Source organism: Hylobates moloch, unplaced genomic scaffold, assembly GCF_009828535.3.
Source record: "Hylobates moloch isolate HMO894 unplaced genomic scaffold, HMol_V3 SCAFFOLD_3, whole genome shotgun sequence".
NCBI lineage: Eukaryota > Metazoa > Chordata > Mammalia > Primates > Hylobatidae > Hylobates > Hylobates moloch.
This window is the reverse complement of record NW_026652278.1, coordinates 134,270,033-134,282,200: the sequence shown is the minus strand read 5'-3', so window position 1 is coordinate 134,282,200 and position 12,168 is coordinate 134,270,033. Positions and strand designations below refer to the sequence as shown.

Sequence of the window (12,168 nt, the reverse complement as noted above, 5' to 3'; positions counted from 1 at the left end):
TCTCTCTCTCTCCCCAACCCCCATCTTTTAAAATTTATCTTAGTAATGTTTTATCGTTTTCTGTATAGAAGTCTTGCTTATTTTTCATTAGGTTTATTTCTCTAGGAAGTGAACCAGTGGTTCTCAGTGAGATTGGAGGTTTTCATTGCTCTCAGAAGAGCACGTTTTTGAAGCATGAGGTAGTATTGAAAAAAAACACAGCTTTGCTAAATTCTTTAGTCAGAACCTTAAAATATAATCTCATTAATATAAATTGTGAATGCTCAGAAAACTAGACACTCCAATATTCACATATATGCAGACTCAATTCCAAACCAAATCTAATAGCAGTGACACTGACAATAAGATATATATTCCTATGTATTTTATTTTTAATTCTGTTTATGTGGTGAATTACATTTACTGATTTGCATTTGTTGAACCAACCTTGCATCCCCAGAATGAAGCCTAATTTATTGTGGGGAATTAACTGATTGATGTGCTGTTGGATTTGGTTTGCTAGTATTTTGCTGTGGATTTTTGTGTCTATGTTCATCAGGTATATTGGCTGGCAGTTTGTGTGTGTGTGTGTGTGTGTGTGTGTGTGTGTGTGTCTTTGCCAGATTTTGTTATCAATATGATGCTGGCTTCATGGGATGAGTTAGTGGGGCATCCCTTCTAGATATTTTTTGGAATAGTGTTGGTAAGATTGGTACCATCTCTTCTTTGCAAGTCTGGTAGATTTTGGCTGTGAATTTATCTGTTCCAGGGCTTTATTTGGTTGGTAGTTTGTTTTATTAGTGACTTAATTTTGAAACTTTTTACTGGTCCATGCAGGGTTTCAATTTCTTCCTAATTCAGTCTTGGGAGGTTGTGTGTTTCCAGGAATTTAGCCGTTTTCTCTAGATTATCTAGTTTGTGTGCAAAGGGGTGTCATTAATAGTCTCTGAGGATTTTCTGCATTTCTGTGGGATCAGTTGTAATGCCACCTTTGTCATTTCTAATTATGCTTATTTGGATATTCTCTCTCTTTTTCTTTGTTAACCTAGCTATCCTGTTCACCCTTTCAAAGGATACAACTTTTCATTGTATTGATTATTTACATGAAGTTTTGATCTCAATTTCATTTAGGTCTGCTTTGATTTTAGTTATTTCTTTTCTTCTGCTAGCTTTTGGGTTAGTTTGTTCTTGTTTTTCTAGTTCCTCTAGTTGAGATGTTAGATTGTTAATTTGAGATCTTTCTAACTTTTTGATGTGTTTAGCACTCTAAACTTTCCTCTTAACACTGTTTTTGCTGCATCCCAGAGATTTTGGTATATTCTGTCTCTTCTTTCATTTATTTTAAAGAGTATTTGATTTCTGCCTTAATTTTGTTTACCCAACAGTCATTCAGGAGCAAGTTGTTTGGTTTTCATGTAATTGCATGATTTTGCGAGAACTTCTTGGTATTAATTTCTATTTTTATTCCACAAGGTCTGAGAATATGCTTGATGTGATTTCTATTTTTTAGATTTATTAAGACTTGCTTTATGGCTGAGCATGTGGTTGATCTTAGAGTATATTTAATGTGCAGATAAGAAGAGCTTACATTCTGTAGTTGATGGGTGGAGTGTCCTGTAGATGTCTATTAGGTCCAATTGGTCAAGTGTCTAAGTTCAGAATTTGTTAGTTTTCTGCCTGGATGATCTGTCTAATGCTGTCAGTGGGGTGTTGAAGCTTCCCACTACTGTTGTGTGGTTTTCTAAGTCTTCCCATAGGTCTACAAGTACTTGTTTTATGAATCTTGTTGCTCCAGTGCTGAATACATGTATATTTAGGAGAGTTAAGTCTTATTGTTGGACTGAACCCTCTATCATTATGCAGTGACCTTCTTTTTCCTTTTTTGTTGTTGTTGGTTTAAAGTCTGATTTACATGATGTAAGAATAATGACATTCGCCCTTTTTTCTTTCCTTTCTTTGTGATAGATCTTTTTCCATCCCTTTACTTTGAGCTTATGGGTTTATTACATTTGAGATGGGTCTGTTGAAGATAGCAGAAGGTTGGGTCTTATTTTCTTAATCTAACTTGCCACTGTGCCTTTTAAGTGGGATGTTTAGTTCTTTCACTTTCAAGATTAATATTAATTTGTGAGGTTTTGATCCTTCCATGCTATTGCTAGCTGGTTGCTTTGTAGTCTTGATTGTATAGTTTCTTTATAGGGTCTGTGGGCTATGTTCTTTGTTTTTTTTTTTCTTTTTGGAGATAGAGTCTCACTCTGTCGCCCAGGCTGGAGTGCAGTGGTGCGATCTTGGCTCACTGCAACCTCCACCTCCCAGGTTCAAGCAATTCTTCTGCCTCAGCCTCCCGAGTAGCTGGTATTACAGGTGCCCACCACCACATTCAGCTAGTTTTTTGTATTTTTAGTAGAGACTGGGTTTCACCATGTTAGCCAGGCTGGTCTTGAACTCCTGACCTCAGGTGATCCACCTGTGTCATCCTCCAAAAATGTTGGAATTACAGGCGTGAGCCACTACGCCTGGCCAGCTATGTTCTTTTGTGTGTTTTTGTGGTAGCAGGTATTGTTCTTTTATTTCCATTGTTTGGAATTCCCTGAAGGATTTCTTGTAAGGCTGGTCTAGTGGTAATGAATTCCCTTAATGATTGCTTATCTGAAAAATGTTTTATTTCTCTTTCACTTATGAAGCTTAGTTTGTTGGGACATTAAATTCTTAGTTGGAGTTTCTTTTTTTGTAAGAATGCTAAAAATAAGCCCTCAATGCTTTCTGGCTTGTAGAGTCTCTGCCAAGAAGTCTGCTGTTTAACTGAGGTGGTTTTTCTTTCTTTGTTATTACTTTTTAAAGTGATCTGGCCCTTTTCTCTAGCCGCCTTTAGGAATTTTTCTTTTATATTGACGTTGGAAAATCTGATGACTATTTGTCTTGGGGAAGGTCATCTTGTATAGTATCTTGTAGAAGTTCTCTGAATTTCTTGAATTTACATGTCAACCTCTAGTAATATTGGGGAAATTTTTGTGGATTAAATCCTCAGATATGTTTTCCAAGTTGGTTACTCTCTCTCTCTCTCTCTTTCTCTCTCAGGATACTAATGAGATGTAGGTTTGGTCCCTCTACATAATTCCATATTTCTCACAGGTTTGTTCATTTTGAAGATTCTTTTTTCTTTACCTTTGTCTAACTGGATTGATTTGGAGGTCTGGTCTTTGAGCTCTGAAATCCTTCTTTCAGCTTGGCCTAGCTTGTTGTTAAGGCTTCCAAATATATTTTGAAATTCCTGTAATGAAATTTTCAATTCCAGAAGTTCAGTTTGGTTCTTATGTTGTATTTCAGCTGTTGGATTGTTTTCCCGGCTTCCTTGGATTGTATTTCAACTTTCTCTTGAATCCCACTGAGCTTTCTTGCCATTTAGATTCTGAATTCCATGTCTGTCATTGCAGACATTTCAATCTGTTTAGGACTCATTGCTGGAGAGCTAGTGTAATCCTTTGGAGGTAAAGAAACACTCTGACTTTTTGAATTGCTGGAGTTCTTGTGCTGATTCTTTCTTATCTGAAGGGGCTGATATTTCTTTTTATTTTTGAAATTGCTGTCATTCGGAGAGAGATTTTTGTTTTTATATTCTTTTTATTTCTTCCTTCAGGGTTTGGCTGTGGTGTATGTTGTGTATAGTTGATTGGCAAATTTTCTGGGTGCTTTCAGAGGGCCAAGGCTCTGTTCAGGTCTCATATCTTTGGATAGTTTCCTGCATTGCATTTCACAGGAATTGCAGGTTGAAGGAATTTACCTTTGTTTGGTGGTAGAATTCAGACTGTGATCCAGTAGATGGGCCAGCGACAGGCTTTTACTCAGGCATGCACCTCTTTTCTATTTCAGTGTGTTTGCAACAGTGCTGTGCACAGAGGAGAGGAGGGTGGGGGCAGTGACTTCCTCACCAAGTCTGTTCCTGGGTCTTGGGGTATCTCCTTTCAATTACTGGCTCTGCATCATCCACATTTCTTAAGTGGACTGAACCCCCTTTTCCCTTAGGTGTGATCTGAGTCTAAGGTTAGGTCACCAGGAGACCTGAAGTACTCTGGGGACCTGCTGGGCCTCTGAGCTCCACAGAGTCAGAGTGGGTTGTGGGGTTTGTCTGTTGTTGGTCTGGTGATGCAGTGGGTCAGCAGGGAGGATCCCCAGGCAGGGTGTTTGCGCTGCAGGTGTGCAGCTGTGTGGTGCCCATGGCTTAAAGTTTTTAGCCCAGCAGATGACTGTGGTCCCTACATGGCTCACACTCCCCTGACCAGGTCTTCTTCCGTTATCTGTCCCTGGAGCAGGCCTGACCAGGTAAACCTGTCCAAAGCATTCTCTGTCCATATTGTTGGACTGCTCCAGGTGTTCCAGGCCTTGGGGATCCCTGGGGCAGAAGCTGCAGCTGGCTAACCAGCTATCCCCTTCCTGGACCAGGCTTATTAAGGGAAGAATGCTCAGCTCCTGTGTCAGCACATGAAACTGACCCACACTCTTCTCAGTGTTCTCAGAGTGGTGGCTCCTCCTCCACTCAAGTTCAGACCACACATCTCAGCTTGAGACCCCTGGGTGGTGTGTTCGAATCCTAAGGTGTTGGGACTGGGCATGAGGTTTTGTCCTCTGGCCCCTCAGAGTTGAGTTCCGGCTGTGCTGGGGGGCCAAATTTCTTCCAGATTTGCTAGTCAAACACTCAGCCAGGACAGTGGAGGTTTTGCTGTGGGCACTCCTGCAGGAGTGGCCAGGTAGGCAATCTTGGTTGAGGGGCCAGTGGACAAGGGGGTGCATGGATCAGATGTGCCCTGGTCCTGTGGGACAGGCAGCCTTGTTATCTCCCAGCCTGGCAGTAGCAGGGGCAGCAGACATCAGACCAATATAGAGAGCCCTGGGGGATAGGCTCCTATGGTTGCATTTTATTGCAGGGGCTCTGCGCACCATGAAACCTTCTCAGTTCTGCACAGGTTTGAGCTTTGACCCCGCCTGATCTCTGAGCAGTTCCCCCTTCCAATTCAAATGTCTATGGGGATCATGGGATCTCTTGTAGCTAGCATCCCAGAGGTCCATGGTGGGAGTGTGGTGCTGTGGAGTTCCTTCACTCACTCCTTCCTTAGGATCTGTTTAGGACCAGGAGCTGGTCCTGGTGCTCAGCAGCTCCATGCAACCTTCCCAGCTTCCTCTCTCTTAAATTGCAGTGTCTGCATTGTCTGTCTATTGACTTTCAGTGTTTTCTCTCAAAAGATCTGTTTAAGTGTGATGGTTTACTCCATATTTTGGTGGTGAGGTGGTTCCCAGCTGCATCTAGTCTACCATCTTAGTTTCTCCTCAAACTTTTTTGTAAAGGGCAAGCTAGTAAATATTTTAGGCTTTCTTGGCCATAAAGGAAATTTTATTGCAAGTCCTTTTGTAGCATGAAAATAATCATCAACAATATTTAAAATGAACAGGCATAGCTATGTTTCAATAAAACTGTACTCACAAAACAGGTACGGGCTGGATTTGACCCAAGGGCTATAGTTTGCTAGCCTCTTCTTCTTAGACATTGTTTAGAAAATACTGAAATCTGATTGCAGTCCATCTAATTATAGGTATAGAGTGACTAATTGGTAAACTTTCCAAGCCATTGCAACTAGGGAGTATGCTTAATGTCATTCCAAAAGTATAAACATATCCACGTCTCTGCTCAGTTGTGCGATCTGATCCCTGACCTATAGTGTTTGCAGTCTACTGTAAAGGGGAAAGAATCTGGGTCAGAACAGAGGTCTTTCCTTTTTTTTGTATTTTTAAATTTATATATCATAGTTGTACATCTTTTGGGTGCATATGATATTTTGATACATACAACGCATAATGATCAAATTAGGGTAATTGAGATATTCATCACCTCAAATATCTATCTTTTCTTTGTGTTTAGAACATTGCAATTCTAGAACAGAGGTATTTCCTGGCCATATTCCACCAAGGATTTTCACTGATTTTTTAATGAAGAGGGAAAGGAAAAGGAGATACCTAATATATATACAAATTCACATGTAAATGAATATTAGCACATATACTTGTGCTTGAATTAATATACAAAAAAAATTCCCCTACATATTACATATACTTTTATTTCATTTGTGTAAACTTTTCTAGAGCTAGTTCTTCTCTTTGAGTATAAATCTATAATGTACTTATTATATGTAATTTGACTTATTTGTGAATATAGACACTATTAATCAGTATAAATAATTTGAATTATAGGAATTTTGCTACACAATTTTTGGTGTGCAGTGTTTTAGTGTAAATACATCCAGAGATACAAAGTTCTGAACTCAGAAGCTATTGATGGGAGGATGGGTGCGGTGCTTCACACCTGTAATTCCAGCACTTTGGGAGGCCGAGGGAGGCAGATCACCTGAGGTCAAGAGCTCCAGACCAGCCTGGCCAACATGGTGAAACCCTATCTCTACTAAAATTACAAAAATTAGCTGGGCATGGTGGTGCATGCCTGTAATCCCAGATACTTGGGAGGCTGGGGCAGGAGAATTGCTTGAACCCAGGAAGTGGAGGTTACATTGAGCCAAGATCACACCACTGCACTCCAGCCTGGGTGACAGAATGAAGCTCTGTCTCAAAAAAAAAATTAATCATTTAAAACAGTATACATGTTTTAATTACAGATCATAAAAGATGAGTAATAGTGGTAGAGAAAATACTCCCTGAAGCTCAGATACACCCTTGGTAAATAGGATGCAAATTTGAATATCTGGAATACATATTAAGATAAATAGATAGGCTATTATTTCCTAAGAATTTCTAAAACTTTTGGCTCTCATTTTTGTCCAAGGAAACACATGGTGCAGCCTATATATGGTCTGGGTTTATTTAGTGAGCTAAGGAATCAGGGGGGCAATTTGTAATTTCTATTTTTGGGACTCATTATTTTAACTTAAGCACCTTCCTTGACATACTGATAAGAATTTTGAAAAACATGGGCCATTAATAACTACCATGGAAAAGAGGATTTGTAATCAAATCAATGTATCATTCTTTTGATACTATTTCCTTCAGTTTGGGACTCACCATGTTCATGAATATATTAAGGGTTTCAAGAAGTCTGGAAGTTAAGAAATACTTTCATGCTTAGCCAAGGTTTCTTTCAAACTTTTTGGATGATGAAGTAGTTTTTTTTCCCCTATAGAATAGAATACTTATATACTGAAGTGCTGGTGTTGCAAGGAAGAAAAAAAAAAACCCTTGGGAAACAGATTTTTTTGTTGTTGTTTGTTTGTTTTGTTTTGTTTTGTTTTTTGAGATGGAGTTTTGCTCTGTCCCCCAGGCTGAAGTGCAGTGGCTTGATCTTGGCTCACTGCAACCTCTGCCTCCTAGGTTCAAGTGATTCCTCCTGCCTCAGCTTCCCGAGTAGCTGGGGCTACAGGTGCCTGCCACGACGCCCGTCTAATTTTTGTACTTTTAGTAGAGACAGGGTTTCACCATGTTGGCCAGGCTGGTCTCGAACTCCTGACTTCAAGTGATCCGCCCACATCGGCCTCCCAAAGTGCTGGGATAACAGGCGTGAGCCACCACGCCTGGCCGGAAGCAGCTGTTTTAATCCATAATTTATTGTCCTGTTGTTTTTCAGAACTTCCTTTTCTTGTTTCTGACATTTCCAATCAAGATAGCTGTATTTTTTTTTCTATAATTTCTAATAGATTTCTGGAATTGGTTGTCTTTCTGAATAACTTGGAGAGATAAATTTATTCTTCTCTATATGTTTACTCTTCCTTAGTTGAAAACATTATAGAAAAGTCGTATTTTGTGTTTTTATCAGCAATATTAAAAAGTGTTTTGCATTTCTCTGATGGCCAGTGATGATGAGCATTTCTTCATGTGTTTTTTGGCTGCATAAATGTCTTCTTTTGAGAAGTGTCTGTTCATGTCCTTTGCCCACTTTTTGATGGGGTTGTTTGTTTTTTTCTTGTAAATTTGTTTGAGTTCATTGTAGATTCTGGATATTAGCCCTTTGTCAGATGAGTAGGTTGCAAAAATTTTCTCCTGTTCTGTAGGTTGCCTGTTCACTCTGATGGTGGTTTCTTTTGCTGTGCAGAAGCTCTTTAGTTTAATTAGATCCCATTTGTCAATTTTGGCTTTTGTTGCCATTGCTTTTGGTGTTTTAGACATGAAGTCCTTGCCCACGCCTATGTCCTGAATGGTATTGCCTAGGTTTTCTTGTAGGATTTTAATGGTTTTAGGTCTAACATTTAAGTCTTTAATCCATCTTGAATTAATTTTTGGAAATGCAAATCAAAACCACAGTGAGATACCATCTCATACCAGTTAGAATGGCCTTCATTAAAAAATCAGGAAACAACAGGTGCTGGAGAGGATGTGGAGAAATAGGAACACTTTTACACTGTTGGTGGGACTGTAAACTAGTTCAACCATTGTGGAAGTCAGTGTGGCGATTCCTCAGGGATCTAGAACTAGAAATACCATTTGACCCAGCCATCCCATTACTGGGTATGTACCCAAAGGACTATAAATCATGCTGCTATAAAGTCACATGCACACGTATGTTTATTGCGGCACTATTCACAATAGCAAAGAGTTGGAACCAACGCAAATGTCCAACAACGATAGACTGGATTAAGAAAATGTGGCACATATACACCATGGAATACTATGCAGCCATAAAAAATGATGAGTTCATGTCCTTTGTAGGGACATGGATGAAACTGGAAAACATCATTCTCAGTAAACTATCACAAGGACAAAAAACCAAACACTGCATGTTCTCACTCATAGGTGGGAATTGAACAATGAGAACTCATGGACACAGGAAGGGGAACATCACACTCCGGGGACTGTTGTGGGGTTGGGGGAGGGGGGAGGGACAGCATTAGGAGATATACCTAATGCTAAATGACGAGTTAATGGGTGCAGGAAATCAACATGGCACATGGATACATATGTAACAAACCTGCACGTTGTGCACATGTACCCTAAAACCTAAAGTATAATAATAAAAAAAAGTGTTTTGACAGATAAATTTGTTCCAATAAGTATATTGATTAGTAGTGACTTAGTTGAGTACTTATAGTACTTTTTATGTCTATGGTTTTAAAATTTATACAAATAATCTGTGGTAATATTCTCATTACTAAAAAATAAAATAACTAAGACATTTTTAGAATAAATATAAATTTTCCACTCACTAAAGATAATCTCTGTTATCAGTTTGCATTCTTTGGGGCCTTATAAAATGCATTTAAAATGTTTACTTTATGGCTTTTGAGTTTTATGATGTATGTAGAAATGTTTCCCTCTTCCTATGGGTTTTAAATAAAATAATCATATACTTTGCCCTTAAACAAGGTTATCAGAAAGTCTGGAAACACAAGTAAATATGCATAATAAATGGATTATTGATATTGTATTATAATGGATATGTTTCATGACATTGCATGCTATGTTCAATGTGTTGTCACTCTTTAGTGCCACGTAGTTCAATGCATTACAAAGTTGCAACTAATGTGTTTCACTGACATTATATTTCCATCAGTCCCTGAACATGCATGTGTGATGTGCTGATTTGTGTCTCTGATTTTCCTGAATAAACCTATCCCTTTGGCATATCTCAGAAGATATTATCAAAGCAGTTCAGTTTATCTATCATCTGTCTATCTCCAAGCTTTATGACTATGTTGTACTTTGGTAGAAAAACTTTTTAAGACATTTTTTTCTGTAATCCACCTACAATTCAATTTTGTACATAGTGTGAAGATAGAATCTGCATTTACTTTTTTTTTTTCCAAATGGTCAGTTGTTTTTATACATTTTATGGAGCATTCCACATAGAATCTATTTACAGGTAGAAGATAAAGGTTTATTAATCATCCACAAAGAGAAGAAAGTTGAAGATGTGAAGGCAGATGAGATCTTGGGGAAGAGAGTAGATATAGAGAAGGACCAAACATGTATCTTGAACCTTAGGACATATTTGTCTTTAGAGAAAGGGAGCAAGAAAAGGAGTCATGCATGAAGTAGACAGAAAATTCAGGGAAGTTTCAAGATGAGGTCAGGGCAGCAGTAACTAGTGGAGAAGAAAGAATTTGTTGTGAAATGGGTAAAACAAAACATTTGATACATCCCTTATGCAGTTAATTGAATTCCGTGGTACAGTGTGGTATAACTGGATTTTAGATTATCTACAATGTATTCCATTGTTTCTGTCCGTGGACACAGATAATTTTGAGTTAACTGTAGACATCGTCTGTCTCTGGGTAATAAAGTCAAATTTTCTAAACAACAGATTTTAAAATGTTATTTTATTAAATTTTTATTTTTATGATGCAGTCAAAAATATTTTCAATGAAAACCAAGTGAACATACTGTGATACAATGTCTATAAAAGGGCTTTCAATCTAAACAGTCTATAAACATAAAAGACGTGATGTGTATATGTAACTCAGTTAAAGTATGGGGCATACTTGGCCAGGCCTCTTAGTATCACCATGTTTGTCAGCACCACAATATGCAATACAAGGCATTTTAAGCTTGCTAATTCTATGTTTTTGTAAGCTAGTATTTCTATCATCTCTTTGTGCCTCACTTTTTCCCACTTCTGTCTTCAAAAATAGATTGAGAGAGGTAGTGAATGTATCCAGGTTTAGTTTGGACATACCATTTGATCAGCCTGTAGCCATGCCTCAAAGGTGATTATCACTGTATAAATACTTAGCAACACAGCACCACACTAGCCTTTACCAGCTGCCCTGGAAAGCAGCCAGTGTGCAAACAGTGCCGTGTGTGCCTCTTTGCCTGGTTGCACACTGGCTGAGGATGGATGCTCAGGACTCTGGAGCAGCTGCTTGGTGATAAGATGGGTGAAAAAACCTCCACAGAGGCATTCACCGAGAAGCCCATCCGGAAATGTTGACATGACACACAGGGGCTGCCATTAGTGATGAATGAGGGGTGTTGTCAGTGAGCTGACATGGCACATGGCATGCGACAGGGTGGCTCATTTTGATTCAAGGTATTGAGCAGCCTGTGAGGCTAGGAAAATCAGCCACAGTGACAGGCCCTGCCTTGGTATGTGCAGTCAGAAAGCTGGGTTTGACCAGTGAAACTGTGTTTGGAGCTGGTTGCAGTTTCTTTAAAAGCTACATCCATAAATGTGGAAAGTAGCATTGCCAGCATCATTAACATCATATGTGAAAGAAAATGATGCACATCCATAAATCATACTAATGAATGCCAGTTAATAGTGATGTGCTGGATGCTGTGTTACATAAAAGTCTTTCAGTCATTCTCCATCTGCTTACCCTGATTTATTTTCCTCATTGCTTCATTTTTGCCGGATATTTTATTATATGTGTTTATTTTGTTATAGGTTATTTCCTTCCAATCCCATCCCAAATGGAGGTTGCAGCAGGGTAGAGTCTTTGGACAATCTTGTTTCCTGCTGCATCCCCAGTGTCAAGAATGCTGCCTGAACATAGAAAGTCCTCAATATATATTTGCTGAAATAAAAGTAAAAATTCAGTCTGGTAAGTTTCTAGTGATCTCTCAGAATATTAGAGAGGTTCAAAACATCAATTTAGAATAAGCAATATGTTCTTTTAATGAAATGTTTTTCTTCAAAGAGATTCCTAAACAGCTGAGTTTTATAGTATTCAAAATGTGTAATGCTGTTTTTTTTTTGTAAATAGCTGTTTCTGACGGATTTATTAGTTAGCATTACAAATTTCGCCAGTCAACTAATTGTTTTTCATGCACATTGCCAAATAACAGGTTTTGACTAGATTTTCCTTTTCCCCTTTCCATTCCTCCCATCTTGCCCTGAAGAGAATGCTGTCACAACACAAAAACTTTATTCCAACTCACTGTCAATACATTGATTGCAGGAAAAAAAATTATGTACTTGCTTTCATAGATTAGGTTTGTTTATACGCAAAAGGAGAGTGGAGAAATTTGAGTTTTTCTAGGTAGAGAAAACAAAATATTTGTAATTATGTTGTGGGGAGTGGTTGAGCTCTTGGCTTGGAGGTGTCCAAGCAGAGATGGGCTAAATTCGGTTAGGGAAAGTGAGGCTGAGGGCTGCTTCCAAGCCAGCCTGGGATTCAGTATTATCTGGGGCACACTAATAAACAGGCAAACACCACCCCCAGCCCCGCAACAGAATGAAACAAAATAGAACAAAAACAG

At 38.7% G+C, this 12,168-nt stretch overlaps 1 long non-coding RNA gene across 1 annotated transcript in view; it reads left to right on the top strand.

Annotated features, from left to right (window-relative positions):
* Positions 1 to 11,505, top strand: part of LOC131383129 (uncharacterized) — a 100,262-nt gene extending 88,757 nt beyond the window's left edge. The window contains exon 2 of the long non-coding RNA XR_009212911.1: positions 11,354 to 11,505. This is a non-coding gene — a long non-coding RNA (uncharacterized LOC131383129). The remainder of the gene's footprint in view (positions 1 to 11,353) is intronic.
* The last annotated feature ends 663 nt before the right edge of the window (positions 11,506 to 12,168 follow it).